We start from the raw sequence: 14587 nt of genomic DNA, 5'->3' as shown, positions 1-14587 counted from the left end.
AAAAGTAAAGTACTGAAATCAGTTACTTTCAGAGCAATTGCAATTGTAACGATAATTACTACTTTTTGGGCCATGTAATCGTAACTAATTTACTACATTTTAAAATTAATCTTCCAAGCTCTGGGCAAGCCTAGGCAGCTGGAGAACCCTAACTCCATCTTCCTTCTGGAATACAAACAAAAGAATCCAAACAGGAGTTGTTCTTGCCCCACTTCCAACATCTCTAACAAATTAAAAACACTCTTCCCAACTAAACAGAAGCTTTTATGTGACCCAGGAGCATAATCCAAAGCCTTTACTCATGTAGCCCATGCACATGCTGCTATGTGTGAAGTTAAACATGTATTTTAATGTTGCCCGTATCTTGCCTGTGTGATCAAGATCAGGACCAGGAACCCTTTTCCTTGGCATGTTATTTGGGATGTTTCCCCTTCAGGCAAACAGTAGCTTTGGAGAAGGAGATATTTTGTCAAGACCTGAGCAATGGGAAATGAGTTAAACTCCCACTCTCCATCCATCATGGTCCTGACTGGGGTCCCTAGTTCTTAAAAAGAATACATGTAATATTAGATCAAATGTAGTTCAGCTCTACATAAGATCTCTTCACTGAAGGCTGAGACTGCAATCCTGTGTACACTAATTAGGAAGCAAGTCCCATTGAACAAGGTGAGGCTTACGTCTGAGTAAATGTGTATAGGATCAATTTTCCACAAGGAATGCTGGTAATACACACTGGTTACAAGAGATTATTGCAATGATGATGATGATGATCATTGTAGTTTAATTAATTTATCATTATTAATTATGTGGAATGTATAAGTGTAGTATAAGAAGATCCCACTGGATCAGGCCAATAGCCCATCTGGTCCAGCATCTTGTGCTCACAGTGGCCAACCAGATGCCTATGGGAAGCCCACAAGCAGGACCTGAGCACAAGAGCACTTTCCCCTCCTGCGGTTTCCAGCAGCTGGTATTCAGAGGCATACTGACTCCAAAGTGGAAGGAGAACATAGCCTTCGTGGCTAGTAGCCATTGAGAGCCTTATGCTCCATGACTTTGTCTAATCCTTCTGAAAAGAGGATTTTAACAAAACGTTGCAGTGTACAAATCTGTTGTGCAGTGTTCCAGCTAGCCAGCCAGTTCTTTCAGGATCATCCATCCATTCTCAACTCTACCCACCCCCAACCATTAGCCAGCATTCTGTGCCCATGGAGCATCCTGACTCCTACTGAACTGTTTTGAGTTCTTAGGGTGTTCTTTGCATTGTAAAACTGCAGGCTTGGGTTCTCCCAAACCTGCTGGTACAGGAGGTTAGGTGATGGCAGCCCAGGAGGGCATTCTCTGTGGCAGCCTCTAGGCTGTGGAATTCTCTTCCCACAGATGTGTATCTGGCTCCTATTGTATAGCCTTATATGCTGAAGACACCTCTTTACCTGCCCTTTGACACCTGAGATAAATGCCCTGTTATTTTGTTTGTCAATTGTTTAAAATGTATTTATTTTAACATTGTAGTTTTGCAATGTTATAATCCACCCTAGGACCTTAGGGTGAAGGACGAGTAAGAAACAATAAGAATGGTAACAACAACAAATCTCTTGGGTGAGGATGGTGGCATTTTGGATAAATAAGGACCAACACTTGGAGGCTGAGTTCACTATTAGTATATAGAATTACAAATTAGATGCCTTTACAAAAACAACTAGTTCTGTTTTGGAAGATGTCAAATGAAATATGTAGCCAAAGGAAGGTTTGACACTGTTGAATACCTGCCATCTCTCAAGAGATCTTCTTGGTGACACACGTTAGCTTCCAGTGAAATATCAGGATTCATAAGTGTGGTGAAGGGTGATGCAATCACACAACAATGTCCCTGGGTGCCCAAAGTCAGCCTGTTTCCTTACTTGGTGAGTCATGGCCAACCTGTTTGTTGCAGCAATGTTACCACCCACATATTCCGTTTCAATGCTCCCTTTTTATGCTTAAGGGCTGCTATATTAACAGAACAGGAGAGACATAGTGGGGATGACCAGCTGCAAAGGAAAGGAGGCACCCTATACTTTCAGAAATTGACATGAAATTATCTAGCCACACTGAGAATATTGTTTAAAAAGGTGAAGGTACTGCCTTCCAGTCAATTCTGACTTATGGCGACCCTATGAATAGGGTTTTCATGAGGCTGAGAGGCAGTGACTGGCCCAAGGTCACCCAGTGAGCTTCATGGCTATGTGGGGATTCGAACCCTAGTCTCCCAGGTTGTAGTCCAACACCTTAACCACTACACCACACTGGCTCTCTTGAGAATATTGTTAAATGGAAGGAAATATGCCAAATAAATAAAATAAATCTTCAAAAATTATCTTTTCCAAGCAATGGTAAAAAGTACAGGATTCAGTGTTATCTTGTCAACCAATGGCAAGGATGAAAAACTATATTTACAAAAATATATGAAATGTTGCAGTTATTTTGCAGGTTTTAGTTATGAGTAACCTCTGGGTCTGGAAAGTTGAAGACTGCTCCTTTGCAGTATTAAAATTTTGTTTGAAGAAGTACTTTTTAAAGATGTCTTATTCTTTTCATAATTTAATTATTTGAATAAGCCTGTTAAATAGTAAATGAAGATGACCCAGTGAATACAATCTGCTTGGATTGCTAAACGGGACTTCCATATAAAGTTGCTTCAAAGAGATACAATAAATAAATAAATAGCCACATGGTTAGAGGAAAAAAACCATAATGAATTAAAATAGAAGATAAAATCTGAATTATATGAAATGGCTGTTCTTCAGAGTAGAAAGAAATATCCATCTGAATACTCAGAGTGTTCTGTGTTATTTTAATACATTATTTTATGTGAAGCAAAGAGATGTTAACACCACCATGTTTGGCTTATGAACATCAATGAAGAACCTGATAGATACCAGATGGGATGACTGATGAGTCACAACTTGACTTTGGGGGCAGAGGAGAGCAGCACAAAAGATGGATGGAATTTAATGAGGTAGGAAACTGCATTATTAAAATAATGTTCATTTGTCCTAGAACCCATTTGAATGGTGCTTATTTGGAGAATTGGATGTGTGCGTGAAGCCCAACTGGTATTGTTTGCATGAAGGTTTCAGCCTGTACTTGGCTCCCTGGACAGCAGGGCAGCAGGCAGTAGAGAGAAGGCATCTATGGGATCAACAGTGTCTTCGAACTGCTATCCCACTCTAGTGGAAACGCATTGGGTTTTTCCAATTGTCACTGCACATCCATCTGGCTGCATGCTACTGGGCCAAACTGGGAGTCTTTGCAGTTGCCATGTGGACATGTTCGCATTCAACAGATTGTGAGCCATACAGTGCTGATTAACTCACATTTTAGTAGCACTCACAGCAATGATTGATAGAAGAGTTTTCTCAGTCAGAGATAGTCTAGAATATAGAACCCCCCAAAAATCCGTAAGAATATGTTTGTTTTGAAAAGAAAGGAACATATACTGTATTGACCAGGAGGCTCATATGTCTTAAAAGCTCTGGAGATTTCTAGTTAGATAAGATAAGCACATGTGTTGTTGTTTAGTTTGGTTAGTCAATAAATATGACAGGAAAGAACAAGCAATATGAAGCACTGAAATATGTCCCTTACCATAAATAAAATAAAACAGACAAGGCAGTGGTGCCCATACATGTGCAACTGCTAGGGTGGCCACTTACACATCATAGTTTTGCATAAAATATGCATATGCTAATGGATATGTATAGAAACACATTTTTAAAAAATCACCATAATTTAAAAATAATACAATGCATCTCATCACAGTGGGGAAAACTGCAATCATGTGACCTGTGTCTCATCAGGTGACTCAGCATGGTGTCCAGGTGTCAACATTTGATCAGCAACCTCACAGCCCCTGCTCTCTCAAGATAAGTGGTAGAACAACATTATTGCTGCAGTTAATAGACAAGAGCTATTGTTATTCTTATTGTTGCCAGAAATTATACACATTCTTTCTTGAACACAGACCAATTCCATCTGTCAAACAACTTTTTAACCAGTCTGACTTTGAAGGTGGTTTAACAGATTGGTACAAAAATATTTTCTATAAATAGTCTCTTTTAAATAATTAAGACTATCTTTTAATGGGTAGAAGTACTTCTTCACACATTAAACGATGCACACATACATAATTTCTTTAATTTTAACTACTTGGGATAGGCTCATGTATCATATTTTGCTTGCTTCTCCCTGATGAAAAAGAGAATGTCTGTATTTCAAGTGCTAATGAACAGTTGCAGGCTTGCCATAGGAATCTGCATGGCCACCACGAGAACAGAATGCTAAACTACATGGACTTTTTATTTGGTTTAGCGGTGTTTTTCTTCTGTTCTTATGATTCTAGATTTTATATTATGTCAGTAAGTTTGTGTAAGGACAGAATATGGAGAAACCGACTGGTTCCCCATTGGAAAGGGTGTGAGACAGGGGTGTATTTTATCACCCTCTTTGTTTAATCTATATGCAGAACATATATGGAAAGCAGGATTGGACCAAGATGAAGGGGGTGTGAAAACTGGAGGGAGAAATATCAATAATTTAAGATATACAGACAATACCATAATAATAGCAGAAACCAGTAATGATCTGAAATAGGGTTGTGAGGTCAAAAGCATCCCAAAATCTGACATTTCAGAGGCGGGCCCTAGTGATGTCAGGGTGGGTGAGTGGTGTCACAGGGGCAGGCCCTACTGAAGTCATGGGGCAGGCCCTAGTAATGTCATTAAGCATGATACATACATGATACACAGTTGCTTGGAGCACACAATTTAAAAAAACATTTATCTGATTGGAAATTAAGATATAAATCTTTGCTAAAAGATGGAGCCTGGGTAGGGAACATTTAATCTAGCCCACTTGCTTTCAGCAAGAAGGGTTTAAGCGCCCTCAAGCCAGTCCAGTCACCACAAGGCCATTGTAGGAAGAAAGGAGCCTAGTGTTGTGGAGATGTTAGATGGGAGCTCTCAGGAGTAAAGATGGATGCCCCTGAAGGCTGCAATTCTAAACACACTTACTAATGGACTAAGCCCCATAGAACTCAACAGGACTTACTTCTGAATAGATATAGTTTGGATTGTGCTGTTGGTAAACCTTGACTAGGGATCCTCTGCAAAGACATCCACATCCAAGTAGGGTTGGCAACCCTATGCCCAGAATGCCCTGCTCCTATCTTTTAACATGGCTGCTCCAAATGTCTTTACAGATTTGACCCTTCACTTCAGAAAGAGGTCTAAGAAATGAGTAAGATTCTCGACCCTTTCTGTCTACCCTGTGGGCTGCTATAAACTCACTTTGACAGTCAACCCAATTGCAGTGAATAATAATTGACAGAGAGAAAACACCCATGATTTGGTCTGCCTTCACAGGCACCAGCTTGGGAACAACAATAGCAGCCACATTTCCAAATATGTGAATTCTCTTTTACCTCTATTGGGCAAGAAACAAACCGTCATGCAACCAACAAGGTGCATCATCAATGGGTTTTAGGGGGTTGAGTTGAGTACATGGAACCACTGCTGTTGCTTCTATGGATGTAAGGGAATGAGGTTAAAGGTAAATGAAACACAAACAGAAAATGAAAATACCATACCAACACAAGATTCCTATGAGTAAGGCAAACAACTCAGCATCGTACAACCAGTCAGGATTCATAACCAAAAACCAAAACTAAAAAAAACCTGGCAGCCAGTCAGCCAATGTCACAGAAATCCCCATGCACCACAACCTGACCCCAGGGCTACAGTTAATGCAGAATGCTGCGGCACGATTGCTGACATGAGTGAGATCCTATCAGTGCATAATACCTCTGCTCTGAAATCTGCATTGGTTGCTGATTTGCTACAAGGCCAAGTTCAAGCTGTGCTTTCCATGTTATGGGTGCCACATAGTACTTGTTCTGCTCTTGTAAGCAATCAGTCCTGTAATGTGGCAGCACCTACGCTTTGGAACTCTTTGCCTATTAACATTAAGCAGACACCTCTTTTCAGCACTTGCCAAAATCATGTTTGTTTAAGCAAGACTATCGAAGCATGTAGAAGCTATTGTGCTTTTAAATCTGTTTTTAACTCATTGTTGGTTTTATTATTTTGAATGTTTTTAAATACTTGTCTAACTGTTTTTGCCAATAATTTTATTGTTTTAATTCTTTCTGTAAGCCGCTCTGATATTTTTTTACAATAAAGTGGAATATAAATGTTGTAAATAAAATACATAAATAAATTTTGGAGTCACTGTGGCCCTTGAGTTTCTTCCCACGTTTAGGAACAAAGGAATCTGCCTTACAGTGACTCAGGCCATTTGGTACCATGTAGCTCAGTACCGGTGACATGGACAAGCATTGGCTCTGCAGGATTCCAGGCAATGGTCGTTTCCAGAAATTGAATTTTGGACCTTTGCATGCAAAGTATATGCCCTACCAATGAGCTACACCCCTTCCCGTTTAAAAAAGTATCTTTAAAATTGTTCTTTTCAATTCACTCTTGAATGCACATCATACCTAGGGCAGATCCACACCATTCATTTAAAGCATATTCAACACCCATTTGAAGCACATGAATCCCACCACAGAATCATGGGAACTGTAGTTTGTGAAGGGTGGTGAGAACTATAACTGTGAGGGGGAAACTACACTTCCCAGGATTCTTTAGGGGAAATCATGCACTTTAAATGTGAGTTAAAACAGCTAGGCTGGTGCGGACCAGACAGAGGGCATTTTCGATTGTGGCCCCTACCCTCTGGAACTTGCTTCCTTTTGACCTTCAACATGCCTCCTCCCTGATGGGTTTTCGCCGAGCCTTAAAGACCTGGCTATTCAGGCAGGCCTATGGGGCTTCTTGGGGGGACTAGTTTTATGGTGTATTAATTGAAGGATGGTTTTAGATGAATTGATGTTATGACTTGTTGATTTGTATATTGATTTATGTATTTTGCATTGTTGTACGTCGCCTAGAGTGTCCGTTAACTCGGACAGATAGGCGACTAACAAATAATTTTTTTATTTTATTATTATTATTATTAAATATATTGTGTGGATCTACTTAATAAACTTTGCCTGCAAGTAAATTGTTTTAATTAATTTTTCAAAATGGAAATGAGCTATAAAGTTTACTGGGTGACCATGGGCTACTCACCATCTCTCAGCCTATCTGCCCCTCAGGATGAAAACAATGGAGAACCACGACCACCCCAAGGAAGAATGGCACACTTAAAATGTAGAGGAAAAAATAATCTACAGCCATAGTGTGAAAAAATCACATACACATTGAGACATTATATGAAGAAATATTTATATAAATGTTTTTACCAGAGGCAAGAAAGTTTGGGATTTCAAAGACCATGGAACACACTTGTGGAGAAAATTTAGTGCTTTATTAAAGCAAAGCTGATGTTTCTAGGCAGGCAGGCAATAGACATATAAAGCAGCTAATGAATGCAGTTGTTATCTTACGTCTCCTTTCAGCCGTTGGGAGTCCCAGACAAGCAATGGCAGAGAGATCCCAGTTGGCCCCTGCACAGCACCACACAGGGTTGCTGGAAAGATTCCATACACACACACATTGAAGATGTAAAATACATACACTCCATATAATAGTTTATTGTCAAAAGCAGTTGGTCATTGCAGAACTTTTTTTAAAAAAAAAATCTGCATTAGTGTCCTACCAAATATGTAAGCTTAAAAAAAAAGGTTTGGAGAGGGAGAGAAAGCTTTACAACACAATACTTTGCTATGTTCACTCAAAAGTCCCACTGAGTTACAGCACAATCCTAATCATGTCTACTCAAAAGTAAGCTACTGAATTAAATGGGGTTTTCTCCCAAGTGTGTGGGATTAGCATTGCAGCTTTACTCCCAGAAAAGTGAGTATAGGATTAAAGCTTCATATTGGGAAGGTTTTCAAACAGGCTATGAAGTATGCCCTCTTCAACAGCTCTGGAAAATTTAAACTTGTTTGACTCCTTATAATTACAAAAGTATAACACATTGAAATGGCATCTATGTACACTTTTTCAAATTTCTGATAAAAAATTATTTGAAATATAAAATGTATAATATGCTGTTTTTGCAAGTAATTAAAAAACCCTGCATGTACACTTTTATTATAATCATAACTGAAATTGTTTATTGTGCATGCCTACCAAGCTCCTGCTGTGATCTTCAGTTCTATATTTCCTGCTATATTATTGTAGAAAGGTAATATTGCTGCTGCTGAAAGTTATACACTCACTCAACTTCTGATGTGCAGACAAGCAGGAAAATTGAACTTTTTTGAGGATTTGCACTGGGTTCTAGCTATTTTCTGGAGGTCAGCAAATCTCTCATCAGTTACAATCCTGACTTCACTTCTTGGCAAAAAAAAAAAACCCTGAAAGGGTGGGGATTAGAGCAGCTGACTTCTAACAGAAGTTGAGGGGGGCTGACATTTTGGTGTGTATCTCTTGAACCAGACTCCCTAGAAACTTAATTTTTTTAAATGAAAGCTAAGAGTATGGAGATTGGGGTGACTCACCCAGAGACCTGAAGGGAACAAAAATCAAAAACAACAAAAACGGAGAGCTGGCAACCCTAGTGCTGTACTTATCATTCACATTGCATTTTCATTGCATTAAAAGAAAACCATGTTAGGATGGTCTTTCCAAAACAATAACCCTTGGTTTATTAATATATTCAGTTTTGCTGTAATAGGATGCTACCAAAGAGGCAGTTTAAGCTGATCTATGATGACCAATATATATTATTGGGGTTTAGGAGTCTTATGTCTGTTCAAAACAGTTGACATGTCATTTAGAAAAGATTGGTATGCCCCAGAGAACAAAAAATATAGGGATTTTAAAGGCCCCATTTCAGTTAAGAAGCCAGTCAAGTATTTCCCTTTGTTTACTGCTCTTTCATATGTTACGCTGGTATAGTGCTGGCAGTGTCATTTTATATGAGAGTTCAGCAGTTATTACTGCCTGCCCTAAACAAGCAGAACAAATGAGAAGTAGCCAGGTTTGCATGTGAGTAACTGTGAAATAAGATTTAAGGGAAGCTTTTGCTTTACATACAAAAGGTCCAAGTTTCACTCCCTGGCATCTCTACTAAGGCTGGGAAAGGTCCCTGTCTGAAACTCTCAACATTGGCTGCCAGTCAGTGTGTATAATACTGGACCAATGGGTCTGACTAAATATAAGGCAGTTTCCTATGTGCCTATGTACTGATCAGCTACTTTCTTGCCTTCTCAAATGAGTGATGAGTGGAAATCCAGTGTTTGGTTTTTAAAAACAAATATGCTAGGTACAGCCCCCCCAATGAATCATAATCTCCATATTATTATTATTATTATTGTTATTGTTATTGTTATTATTATCATCTTTATTTATACCCCGCCATTTTCCAAAACTGGAACTCATGGCAGCTTCCAGATAAAAAATACATATAATTAAAAACATACAAAGTCTACATTAAAATGAGATTAAACTATTTCCAATATTAAAACCATACACACATATAGCTAAAAAAGTTCAAACTAGTTTAAAAATGATATAAAACATATTTCATTGTTTTCAAGTTTCAATCGTTTTTAGAACTTGATATACGAGGCAAAATGTACAGAACACTATTCTTCTCCGTTGGAATAAACTAGCTAGCCCCCTTGCTTTCAGTGTTTTATTTTGCTCCCTCCTTAGAAAAAGCCCTATGGATGCCCATCACACAATACAACTGCTGGACCACGCTGCCTGAATTTATTAGACAAAGCAGGCAGCCAAATTCCACACATTGGCTTTTGTTGAATCACCATGTGCAGGAGGCAGACCCACTGCAGCCAAGTTCTTATCCTATGCCTGGTAAAAGATTGGATGAAGTGCCAAAATATCTAGAGCATAGCTGTGCATTGAGCTTAGGAGAAGGACCATAGCTCAGTGATAGAATCATAGAATAGTACAGTTGGAAGGGGCCTACAAGGCCATCAAGTCCAACCCCCTGCTCAATGCACGAATCCAAATCAAAGCATTGCCAACAGATGGCTGTCCAGCTGCCTCTTGAATGCCTCCAGTGTCGGAGAGCCCACTACCACTCTAGGTAATTGGTTCCCTTGTCGTATGGCTCTAACAGTTAGGAAGTTTTTCCTGATGTCCAGTCGAAATCTGGCTTCCTGCAACTTGAGCCCATTATTCTGTGTCCTGCACTCTGGGACAATCAAGAAGAGATCCCGGGCCTCCTTTGTGTGGCAACCTTTCATGTACTTGAAGAGTGCTATCATATCTCCCCTCAGTCTTCTCTTCTCCAGGTTAAACATGCCCAGTTCTTTCAGTCTCTCCTCATAGGGCTTTGTTTCCAGTCCCCTGATCATCTTTGTTGCCCTCCTCTGAACCCGCTCCAGTTTGTCTGCAACTTTCTTGAAGTGTGGAGACCAGAACTGGATGCAGTATTCAAGATGAGGCCTAACCAGTGCTGAATAGAGGGGAACTAGTACTTCATGCGATTTGGAAACTATACTTCTGTTAATGCAGCCTAATATAGCATTTGCCTTTTTTGTAGCCACATCACACTGTTGGCTCATATTCAGCTTGTGACCAACGACAATTCCAATATCCTTTTCACATGTCGTACCGCTGAGCCCGGTATCCCCCATCTTATAACTTTGCATTTGGTTTCTTTTTCCTAAGTGTAGAACTTTGCACTTATCCCTGTTGAATTTCATTCTGTTGCTGTCAGCCCAATGCTCCAGCCTATCAAGGTCCCTTTGAATTTTCTTTCTGACTTCCACGGTATTAGCTATGCCCCCCAATTTTGTATCATCTGCAAATTTGATAAGCATGCTTTGTACCTCCTCATCCAAGTCGTTAATAAAAATGTTGAAGAGCACTGGGCCCAGGACCGAGCCCTGTGGTACCCCACTCGTTCCTTCCGCCCAGTTTGAGAAGGAACCATTGATAAGTACTCTTTGAGTACGATTCTGGAGCCAACTGTGGATCCATCTAATAGTTGTTCCATCTAGCCCACATTTAGCTAGCTTGCTAATCAGAATATCATGGGGCACTTTGTCAAAAGCTTTGCTGAAGTTGAGATATATTATGTCCACAGCATTCCCACAGTCTACAAGGGAGGTTACCCAATCAAAAAATGAGATGAGATTAGTTTGGCAGGATTTCTTCTTCATAAATCCATGTTGGCTCCTAGTAATCACTGCATTGTTTTCAAGGTGCTTACAGATTGACTGCTTTATAATCTGCTCCAGAGTTTTTCCAGGGATTGATGTTAGACTGACTGGTCTGTAGTTTCCCGGTTCCTCCTTTTTGTCCTTTCTGAAGATAGGGACAACATTAGCTCTCCTCCAGTCATCCGGCACTTCATTGGTCCTCCATGATTTTGCAAAGATAATAGAGAGCGGTTCTGAGAGTTCTCCAGCCAGTTCCTTCAATACTCTAGGATGCCATTTATTGGGCCCTGCCAATTTGAACTCATTCAAAGTGATTAGGTATTCCTTGACCATTTGTCTATCCATCTCAAGGTCCAATCCTGACACTTCTACTTCATGTTTCCCGGGAGGGTCATAGGCCCTTTTTTGGGAGAAGACTGAGCCAAAGTAGGAATTGAGCACTTCTGCCTTTTCTTTGTTATCGTTATCATTTCACCTTCCTCATTGAGTAGCTGTGCCACCATTTCTTTTCTCTGTCTTTTACTATGGACATACCTGAAGAAGGCTTTTTTGTTGCTTTTAGCATCCCTCGCTAGCCTCAGCTCATTCTCAGTTTTAGCCTTCCTGACACCATCCCAGCAATTCCGTGATACCTGCCTGTACTCTTCCTTTGTGGCCTGGCCTTCGTTCCACTTCCTGTATGTGTCCTTTTTTGTTTTCAGGTCATCTCTAAGCTTTTTGTGAAGCCACATTGGCTTCTTCTGCTGTTTCCCACCTTTTTTCCTTGTTGGAATTGCTTGCCATTGCACTTTTACAATTTCCTTTTTTAGAAACTCCCACCCATCTTGGACTCCTTTTCTCATTAGGGTGGCTTGCCATGGAACTGTACATACAATTGTTCTGAGTTTATTAAAATCAGCTTTCCTGAAGTCCAGGGTACGCGTATGGCTACTCTCAGCTTTTGCTTCTGTTAAAATCAAGAATTCAAGTATGGTGTGGTCACTTTCCCCCAGAGTTCCCGTAACTGCCACTTCATCCACCAAATAATCTCTGTTGGTTAGAATCAAGTCCAGGATAGCTGATCCTCTGGTTGCTTCCTCCACTTTCTGTAGGAGGAAGTTATCTCCAACACAAGTCAGAAATTTGTTGGAGGGGCCATGTTGGCAGAATTTATCTCCCAACAGATATCGGGATAATTGAAATCCCCCATTACTACTACATCATGCCTCCTTGAAACATTGGCAATTTGCTTTTCAAAAGTTACATACTCATCTTCTCCTTGATTGGGTGGTCGGTAGTAGACTCCAAGCACCACATTCCTTTTCTTACTTGCCCCATTAATTTTAATCCAGATACTCTCGATGGAGCTCCCAAGCTCATCTTCCTGTATTTCTGTGCAGGGATATATATTTTTAACATATAGCGCAACTCCACCTCCCTTTTTATTCCTTCTGTTCTTCTTGAACAAGTTGTATCCTTCAATTGCTGTATTCCAGTCATGGGAGTCATCCCACCAAGTTTCAGTTATACCTATCAAGTCGTAATTGCCCTCCTGTATTAAGAGTTCAAGTTCATCCTGCTTGTTTCCCATGCTCTGCGCATTAGTATACAGACATCGAAGACCATGTGATTTATGGCTTGGCTTCCTTACTACATTTTTCTGAGGGCTGTTACTGGGCCCTATTAGAGCCGATCTCTTTGGTCCTGCTACTGTGCATAAGCCTTCATCAGTCGTTACCACCAAGTTTACGTCTCCCTCCCCTTTAGGATTCAGTTTAAAGCCCTCCTGATGAACTTCTCCATGCTGTGGCCAAACATATTCTTCCCAGTCCTTGTGAGATGCAACCCATCACTTGCCAGCAGTCTATCTTCCAGGAACCATAGCCCATGGTCCTAGAATCCAAATCTCTCACGTCTGCACTACCTTCGTCGCCATTCATTCACACAGAGTATTTTTCTTTCCCTTTCTACTCCTCTTCTAAGTACTGGAAGGATGGATGAAATTTATTTATTTATTTATTTTATTTAATTTATATACCGCCCTAAGCCCAAAGGCTCTCTGGGCGGTGTACAAAAAGATAAAAAACAAGCAATATATAAATACAATAAATACAATAAATCAAGAAAACAAAACAAACAAACAATCAAAGAACCAAACAACATCCAAAAATACAAATAATGATGAAAATACCATTAAAACACACATTAAAATGCCTGGGAGTATAAAAAGGGTTTCACCTGGCACCAAAAAGATAGTAGCGTCGGCGCCAGGCGCACCTCATCGGGGAGGCTGTTCCACAGTTCGGGGGCCACCACAGAAAAGGCCCTGGTTCTAGTCACCACCCTCCGAGCTTCTCGATGGGATGGCACTCGGAGGAGGGCCTGAGATGTTGAGCGCAGTGTCCGGGTAGGTTCATATTGGGAGAGGCGGTCCACCAGGTATTGCGGTCCCATGCCGTATAGGGCTTTATAGGTCAAAACCAGCACTTTGAATCTAGCCTGGAAACAATCAGGAAGCCAGTGCAGACGGGCCAGAACAGGTGTTATATGAGCGGACCTTCTGGTCTGCGTCAGCAATCTGGCCGCTGCATTCTGGACTAGTTGTAGTTTCCGAACAGTCTTCAAGGGCAGCCCAACGTAGAGCGCATTGCAGTAGTCCAGTCTAGAAGTTACCAGAGCATGAACAACTGAGGCGAGGTCGTCACTGTCCAGATAGGGACGTAGCTGGGCTACCAGGCGAAGATGGTAGAAAGCATTCCGTGCCACCGAGGCCACCTGGGCCTCAAAAAACTATCTGGGCCCCAAAGTCCTTGAGTTTCCTTCCCAGAGCTTCAAAGTCTGATGTGGTTTCTTCATAGCTCCGTATGGCAGTGTCATTTGTTCCCACATGGATGAGGAGAAAGGGATACCTGTCAGTGGGCTTGATAAGTGATGGCAACCTTTCCGTCACATCTCTAATCCATCCTCCTGGTAGACAGCATACCTGGCAATTCCACGGATCTTCTCGGCATATTTGGGTTTCGATCCCACGCAGTAGGGAGTCACCCACTACTAGTACTCTTCTCTTCTTGTTGTGGGGCATGGTTTCATTGTCCCTGCTTGATTGAGCTTCAGCCTCTTGCTCGTTGTCGCACGGGGTCTCCTGTAATTCTTCCACCACAGGCTGTCCTCCAGTCTCCTCCTTGAGTGGTTGAAAGTGGTTCCATAGCTCCACTGGTGAAGGGTGTCTTCTAGCTCTTCTGCTCCTAACTGTCACCCTTTCCCACGGAGTTTCCTCCACTTTGTTATTCCTCTCCAAAGCAGTCTCCTCTTCTGCTACCACATGCTGTTGCTTCTCCACTTCCACATCTCTTTGCTGCTGTTGTTCCAGCATTCTGTCTAAGAACTCTGCATCTGGTTTTCAAGCAGAAGGCCCCAAGTTCTGTTGGCTTA

This window comes from Rhineura floridana, chromosome 4 (assembly GCF_030035675.1).
Source record: "Rhineura floridana isolate rRhiFlo1 chromosome 4, rRhiFlo1.hap2, whole genome shotgun sequence".
Lineage (NCBI taxonomy): Eukaryota > Metazoa > Chordata > Lepidosauria > Squamata > Rhineuridae > Rhineura > Rhineura floridana.
Note: the sequence above shows the minus strand (reverse complement) of the source record.